The sequence below is a fragment of the Musa acuminata genome, chromosome BXJ1-10, assembly GCF_036884655.1.
Source record: "Musa acuminata AAA Group cultivar baxijiao chromosome BXJ1-10, Cavendish_Baxijiao_AAA, whole genome shotgun sequence".
Lineage (NCBI taxonomy): Eukaryota > Viridiplantae > Streptophyta > Magnoliopsida > Zingiberales > Musaceae > Musa > Musa acuminata.
Genome location: NC_088336.1, coordinates 26,506,378 through 26,514,551, shown reverse-complemented (window position 1 = coordinate 26,514,551; position 8,174 = coordinate 26,506,378).

Below are 8,174 nucleotides of genomic sequence, written 5' to 3'. Positions count from 1 at the left end.
CGCCACGTGTAACGATGAGCCCGGTTCATCTGCCAAGCATGTAACTGTATCAGCCATTATATCTCCAGCAGCTACCTGACTTATGCTTGGTCTCCCGTCTTCCAAGCATCATAAAAGATCAACAAAATCGAATATATATATAATGAAATAAATGAAGAAAAGATAAGCAATCGATCAGATAAAGATGTCACAACCGGGGCATGGGCGACGTTGAGCAGCGAAAACGAATCAACAGCACCCGTTGAATTGGTTGTGGGAAGAATATTAGTATTGCTGGTTATGGGAGGTGCAGAGAAACCTATATCACGATTCTCAACACCACATCACCAGCGACCGATCCAATAGACATGAAAACACGCGATCGAAAAAGGTTCAAATCGGAACAGAAACAAGAAGGAGAGGCACATCTTTGGGAGGGATCTGCGGCATGTATCGGATCTTGACAAGAGCGGGACTCGTGAAGAGAAGAGGAGTCCGCTCGGTCAGAGATCGACGGATCGATGTGGCTGGCATAATGAGGCGTTCGGCCACGGCGATCTGCACTCGCTCGACGCCGCTTTACCAGCGGTCGATCCCGCCCAACAAAGATAACGATGAGGATTTGGGGTATGGAAAACGACGATTACCAGCGATCAATCCCAAGAAGATGGAGGAGAATGGACGAATAGATCGATGCGACGAGGAGTAAGAGGAGGAGAAGGCGGATAAGGGCCGCGGCTTCGATCTGGTATTTATGGATGGCTTCTAGGGTTTGAAGGTGGAACGCTTGCTACATCTAGAGGACAGGAAGTGGGTTTTGGTTGGGCCGTTCGGAATTGGGTTCGTCTTTCTGGGTATGCCTTGGCCCAAAATCTCAGTCAATCCCTGATCCGAGTGATCATTGTTTGCTTTCGAAACTAACCTAAGTCAAGAGACCGTAACTGACAAGTCGAGTCTTGACCATGACGATGCACACCATCGTTCTTTCTTCTTCATATGGTTTACAACGATATATTGCTTATTAATCACTAAAATATTTTCAATTGGGATCAATTTTAAATATTATAGGAAACCCTACGTTGATTGACCCCCAAAGTGACTTGATGGTGTGATGGTCAATGATATTTCCATTTATTCAGCTCAGTCCTAAGCCTATAATATGATGGTCGAGGGACCTCAAGACCCCTCCTCCCTCGATTGAGACAATGATGGGCCAAGTGGGCGTGGCAACGACCAAGTGTTGTGGGCGAAGGGGAGGGTGGGGAGCCTGCGTCGACTAAGCTGCTGCGAAAGTATTGGAACGATCAACCGCATCTATATGATATGTTGGACGAGGTTCCAGAAGACTTCCATTGAGGCTAGCATGTGAATTGATATCGCCTCGAAGGAGAGAGATCTGAATTGTTGAATAACTATCAGTATTGCATAGGGATTTAACCAAGGTATAAGTGTTTAGCCGAGGTATGAAATCAATTGATGAGTTTATGATATAATATTTTGTTTGAGAAAAGTGATGTAAGATTAACTTTGATCATAAAAATATAAAATAATTAAAGAATCAAACGTTGGGTCGGAGTCAAAGATCGAGTATCGGGCTAAAAGAATCGGACAATGTACCTAGAACGGAGAAATCAAGTGTTACACCGAAGGTTCGGACGATGCAACGAAAGCTCACCGGGAGTTCGTTGGGAGTACGCTAGAAGTTCATCGGAAGTTCGAATGAACAATTGATATGCCGGACAACTGAGATTGCTTGAATTGAATTATTTTAGCCTTAAATATCGTTGTTAGGTGTCAATTTGAGTTATTTTGGGTAACCCTACTAATTCAATTAGGGGCCAAATGGGCCTTAGTTAGGGTTGTTTTGGGCAAAGAAGAAGTCTCATTCAGTGACCATTAGTTGGCTCAAGCGGTGGCACCGCTTGAGACTCGGCTTCCCAGGCTGTTTGGGTCGAGGTACCGCCCATACTAGCAGTGGTATCGCTCAAACACAATCACCCAAACTTTGTCAGGTAACGGTACCACCAGATTGGATGGTGGTACCGCCCAATGTCAATGTTAGATTGGGTAGTGGTACCATCTAGTGTCAGATTAACAAACGATAGTACCTCTAGTTGTTAGTATGACAGATGGTAGTACTACCCAATACTAGCGGTGGTACTGCCAGTGCCTTGAAAACCTGAAAATTTAAATTTTGACTCCAATTAAAATTTAAAGTCATTTGGAATCTATAAATACCCTATAAATTCCTACATAGGAAAATAAGAAAAAGAGTAGAAAGGGAAATAGAATCATTATGAAAAATAAGGGCTTTATCGATGTGGTTTTAGTATGACAGATGGTATATTTATAGACCCATAATATATATATATATATATATATATATATATATATATATATATATATATATATATATATATATATATATCAGAGACTTGTGAGTGATCAAGCTCATTGGCTCGGGCTTGGTCACATTAGGATGTGGTTCATGATCATTTGGTGTGATTGCTTATATGATGTGTGATTGATTATACAACCGTAAGATATGTATATATATTTGCATACGATATACATATATATTAAATATGAATGTGTATGACATGTTACAGCAAGAGACTGAATCAAAATCCCCTCTTTCGATAATAATAAGTTGGTAAACGTGAGACAACTAGATTGACTCATGTGACCTTCCATCGTTATAGGTAGGGACTGATTTCCGATGTAGGTTGAGTTGAACGAGTCCCTCGAGGCTCATCTATGTCACGATTCACAATCTTACCTACGACATAGAGATGTCATCGGTGACCTAAGGACATAGTATGCTTGGTCGAGACCCTCGAGAGTATATCATCGAATCAGACTCATCTTGTAATGAAGGTGTTGACTTAACCGAACATTATGGTTGGTCGAGTCCCTTGAGGCCATGATGGTTCGGAGGCCAAATAGGATGAGAATCACAAGGAGTTGTGATCGGCAAGAGTTGCCTACCTTTTGGTCTTAGTGTGATTGGTCGAGTCCCTCGAGGTTATATTAAGACACTGATTGGATCTTGATCCCCATTAGAAGTCTGCTAGAAACTTTCGTTTCACGTGTTAAGCGTGTCGTATGACTCATTAGAAAAATAGTGAGAGTAGATTAAGATAGAAGTTCATATCTTATTTGTTTATTTTTTATAAAATCTGCATGTTATTTATTTATATTGTAACTTTATTTTCAGAAAATGTCACTTTCAAATCCCTTACATGACATACTTGATGTTAACCGTCTCATTGGTCCGAATTATACGGATTACCTCCGTAATTTGAGAATTGTTCTCATGGTAGAGAAAATCGCGTACATCCTTGATACAATGATGCATACGCCTGAGGATGAGATCGCTTGCTACGTGAAGTACAAAGATGACTCTACTTTTACTCAGTGTTACATATTGGGCTCCATGACTCTTGAGTTATAGAGACAACATGAAAAGATAGATGTCAGATCCATTCTCCTATATGTTTGCAAATTGTTTGAGGAACAAGGAAGGACTCAGCGATATTAGACATCCAAGAACCTCTTTCATGCTAGAATGACTGAGGGGACACCGATTCAGAACCATGTCCTAAAGATAATTGAGTGGATAGAGAAACTCACAGGTCTAGAAATGGTCCCTACCTGTCCTAACTTGTGTGTGGATCTAGTGTTTCAGTCTCTACCAGTCCATAATGAATTTTAATAAAAAGAAACTTGAGGTGACTCTCCCTGAGCACCTCAATATGTTGAGGGAGGCAGAGAGCACTATCAAAAAAGAGAAGCCTGTTCTTTATACTAGTGAGACCAAAAAGAAAAAGAATGCAGAAAAGTCCCTTAAGAAGGGCAAGGGCAGACCGGGTAAAGCAAATATTGCTAAGAAAGACCTGACAAAGAACAAAGATCAGTGCTTCTATTACGGGGCACTAGAAGAGGAACTACAAATAATACATTATAAAGATGGTGAAACAAAAGCTTGGAAAAGCTTCGTGTACATTCATGATCAGTCTTTATTTGTCAAACTCTTATGATAACACATGAATATTGGATACCGGTAATGCTTATCACATTTGTAATTCATTTTTAAATCTTAGCAAGACCTAGGGGATTGGCGAGAGGCAAGATGAACCTCAAGATAAGCAATAGAGCAAAAGTTACTATAGTAGCTGTTGGCGATGTCACCTTATACTGCTTAGTGGAGCTATTATTATATTGGATGCATGTTATTTTGTTCCTTCTATTATCAAAAATATTATTTTCATTACATGTTTGATAGTTAGTGGATATATATTAGTTTTTGAGAATAATTGTTGTTCAATAATATTAGATGATAAGATCATCATGAGAAGAATATTGCATAATGATTTATTTATACCAAACACTATTCAACATATCATGAATGCAAGTGTGTCCAAGAGGAAATGAAATGAGGTGAACAGTGTATACCTGTGGCATTGTAGACTAGGTCACATCCATGAGAGAATGATTCAAAAGTTGCTAAAGGATGAATATCTAGATTCATTCGACTATGAGTCATATATAATTTGTGAGCTTTGCCTCGTGGAAAACTAACCAACTCTTCTTTTAGCAGAACTGGAGAGAGAGCCACTGAGCTATTGAAACTCATATATAGTGATGTATGTGGACCCATGTTAACTCATGTCATAAGTGGTTTACTCGTACTTTATTACTTTTACCGATGATTTCTCAAGGTATAAATATATGTACTTAATGAAGTACAAGTCTGAGGCATTTGAGAAATTTAGAGAGTATAAAAATGAAGTGGAGAACCAAACTGAAAAGAGTATCAAGACTCTTCGATCAGATCGAGGATATGAGTACTTGAGTACATAGTTCACATAGTTCCTTAAGGATCATGAGATCCTATCTCAATGGATACCTCCTTATACACCTCAGCTCAATGGTGTATCTGAAAGGACGAATCGTACATTGTTAGACATGGTGCAGATAAGCTTTGCCAACCTATCTATTTTATTCTGGGGATACGCCCTAGAGATCGTAGCTTATCTTCTATATAGAGTTCCAATTAAGTCGATAGTGTATACGTCATATGAGATATGAAAAGGGAAGAAGTCTGATCTTAAAGTTGTTAAGATTTGGAGCTACCTTGCCCATGTTAAAAGACACAACCCCGATAAGTTAGAATTGAGAACAAAGCGATACAAGTTCGTGAGATACCTTAAAAAAACTTGTGGATATTATTTCTATTATCCCGAGGACTAAAAGGTCTTTATAGCCAAGAGAGTAATGTTCCTTGAGAAGGAACACATTCTTGGTAGAGACAGTGGGAGCGTGATAGAGTTGAGCGAGGTTGGAGAATCTAGTTCAAGCACCACTCTACAGCTCGAGTCTGTTCAGGTACCTAGCATATAAGTTTTGACTTTACGAAGGTTTAGTAGAGTATTTCATCCTTCTGAGAGATATGTGAGACATATTAGAGGAGAGGATGTTGAGGATATTGATCTTCAAACTTACAATGAGGCTATTACGAGTATAGACTTAAAAAAATGATAAGAAGCCATGAATTCTGATATGTATTCTATGTACTCTAACAATGATTGGAACCTAGTTGATGCACTTAAGAGTATTGTGCCCATTGGTTGTAAATAGATCTTAAAGAAGAATATCGGAGTAAATGAAAAAAGTAGAGACCTATAAAGCAAGTCTAATGGCTATGGGGTATCGTTAAAGATAAGATGTTAATTATGGCAAAATCTCTTCACCCATAGCCATGCTAAAATTCATCCGAATACTCTTGACTATTGCAGCATACTATGATTATGAGATCTAGCAAATGAACGTAAAAATCACGTTCCTCGATGACAATCTCATGAATGAGGTGTATGGACTAAAGAAAGCTTTCCGAAGTTGGAACATAAGATCTTATGACTTTGTTAAGAACGAAGATAAGGTTTGTGCGTACAAGAAGGTAAGTGAGAGCGTTATCATCTTTTTGGTGTTATATGTGGATGGCATCCTAATAATTGGAAATGATTTTAAAATACTATCCATAGTAAAGACTTGGTTATCTAAATACTTTTCCATAAAAGACTTATGAGAAGTATTATATATCTTAAGGATTTGGATCTATAAAGATATATCCAAGAGGATGCTTGACTTATCTTAGTCCAAGTACATAGACATCATTGTCAAAAGGTTTAACATTGAAAATTTCAAAAGAACTCTCAAACCGATGAGCATGCGCTATATCAGGCTTGATACAGTGTATGTTCTGAGTATCACTCGAAGGTATTAGGTAGATCCAGGCTTGGAGCACTAGAAAGCAGTAATTAAGTATTTGCGAGGGACTATGGATCTTTTACTAGTATATGAAGGTAGTAGCATCAAGGTAGAAGGCTACACAAACTTGAGTTTTCAGTCTGATATCGATGATAACAAGTCAAATTTTGGGTATATGTACACCCTGAATAGAGGAGTAGTATGTTGGAAGAGTTCCAAGCAAGATACTACTGCTAACTCGATCACAGAGGTGGAGTATATTGCTGTAGCAGAAACAACAAAGGATGAAGTCTGGATGAAGAAGTTTATTACGGATCTGGGAGTCGTGTCAGGTAGCAAGGTGTTGATTCCCTTATGTTGTGACAACAATGGGATGATTGCTCAAGCGAATGAACTTAGGTCTCATTAGAAGTCTAAGCATATTCTAAGGAGGTTCCACCTAATTAGAGAGATCGTGACCCGAGGAGATATAGCAGTGTAAAGAGTTTCATCCAAAGATAACTTTACAGATTCATAAGGGTTTGATGAAGATTAAACACAAAGGTGATTAACTTTAGGTCAAGTGGGAGATTATTGGTCATAGGTGCCATGCAAACCAATCACATGAGTGATGACACGTATGACTTGACACGTAATATTTTTGCTTATTATTATTTAATATTTTATCACTTTATATTGCTTGTTGCATGAATATATTATGATATTCATGGATCTATGCAATGAGAATCGAATCATGATGAGATCACAATAATAAGACTAATTCATCATTAAACACATATCATAAATAATTTCGGTCATAGATTACTCGAGAGGAACATCGAGATAATCAGACAGATTGATATGCTATATACCCATCTATATGTTGGATACAATAGGTCTCATAATTGCTCGTGTGGAGACATTAAGAATACAGTGCAGGTGCTCTAATTAGAGAATGATCCACTCACATAATATTAAATAGTTGATGATGCTTTATTGTTAGACAGCGATTTCATCGTCCCAGTACTTAATAAGTTCGATTTGCACATATCTTCATCCATGACTAAAAAAATTAAAGTATATGATATATCCTAAAATATCTCATTCATTCATGCGTAATGCATTAGTTCAAGATAGAAAAACATTTAAAGTGTCAAATGCACTGTGAAGTGTTTGATTAGTGCACGATGCATTTGTCTATGCCATTGAAGCATATGAAGCTCCGCACTCCTAGATGAACAAGCTCTTATTCTTCCGAAACACACTATGGGAGAAGGACAAATGATGCGACTATTATTTTCAACCATTTCAGATACCACATCAGGAATTCATTCAGTATCTATTGAACATTACATGTCATGTTAGTTCGAAGAGCCTATTAGGCATCTTGCATCAACATAGCATATAAATGAAATATTTTTTCATTAAATCAATAGTTATAAAAATGATGATTTATAAAGTATATTCTTGTGTATGTGATTATTCAAAACAAAAACTAAATGAGCACTTAAAACTTTAGACGCTATGTGAACTTGCATCGAAGGGTTTTACTGTATATATCACAGTTTTTATAAGAGGTAGGAGTTTTAGATACAAATATCTTCTATCCTAAAACTAAAGCGAGAAAAAAAAACCACATGATATAAATATATATTTTTGCTTTCAAAAGTATTCCTCTGAGTCCTAAACAAATGCTTAATTAATATTAATTTCTTCCAAATGTGACAATACTCACTGACCAAATAAAGCTAATTTTGCTAAATCAAATTAAAGATCAAATTTGATCTTATTAACATAATATAAAAAATTATTAAAAAAAATAAATTTAGTAAAAATAAAAAAGGTTAATTATTACGAATCAAATACTATCCAAAGATGCGTTTGCTGGTTTCTTTAATCGGACCGATCAGACCCGTAAGTCATTCATTCCTTCTTCCCATGTACGT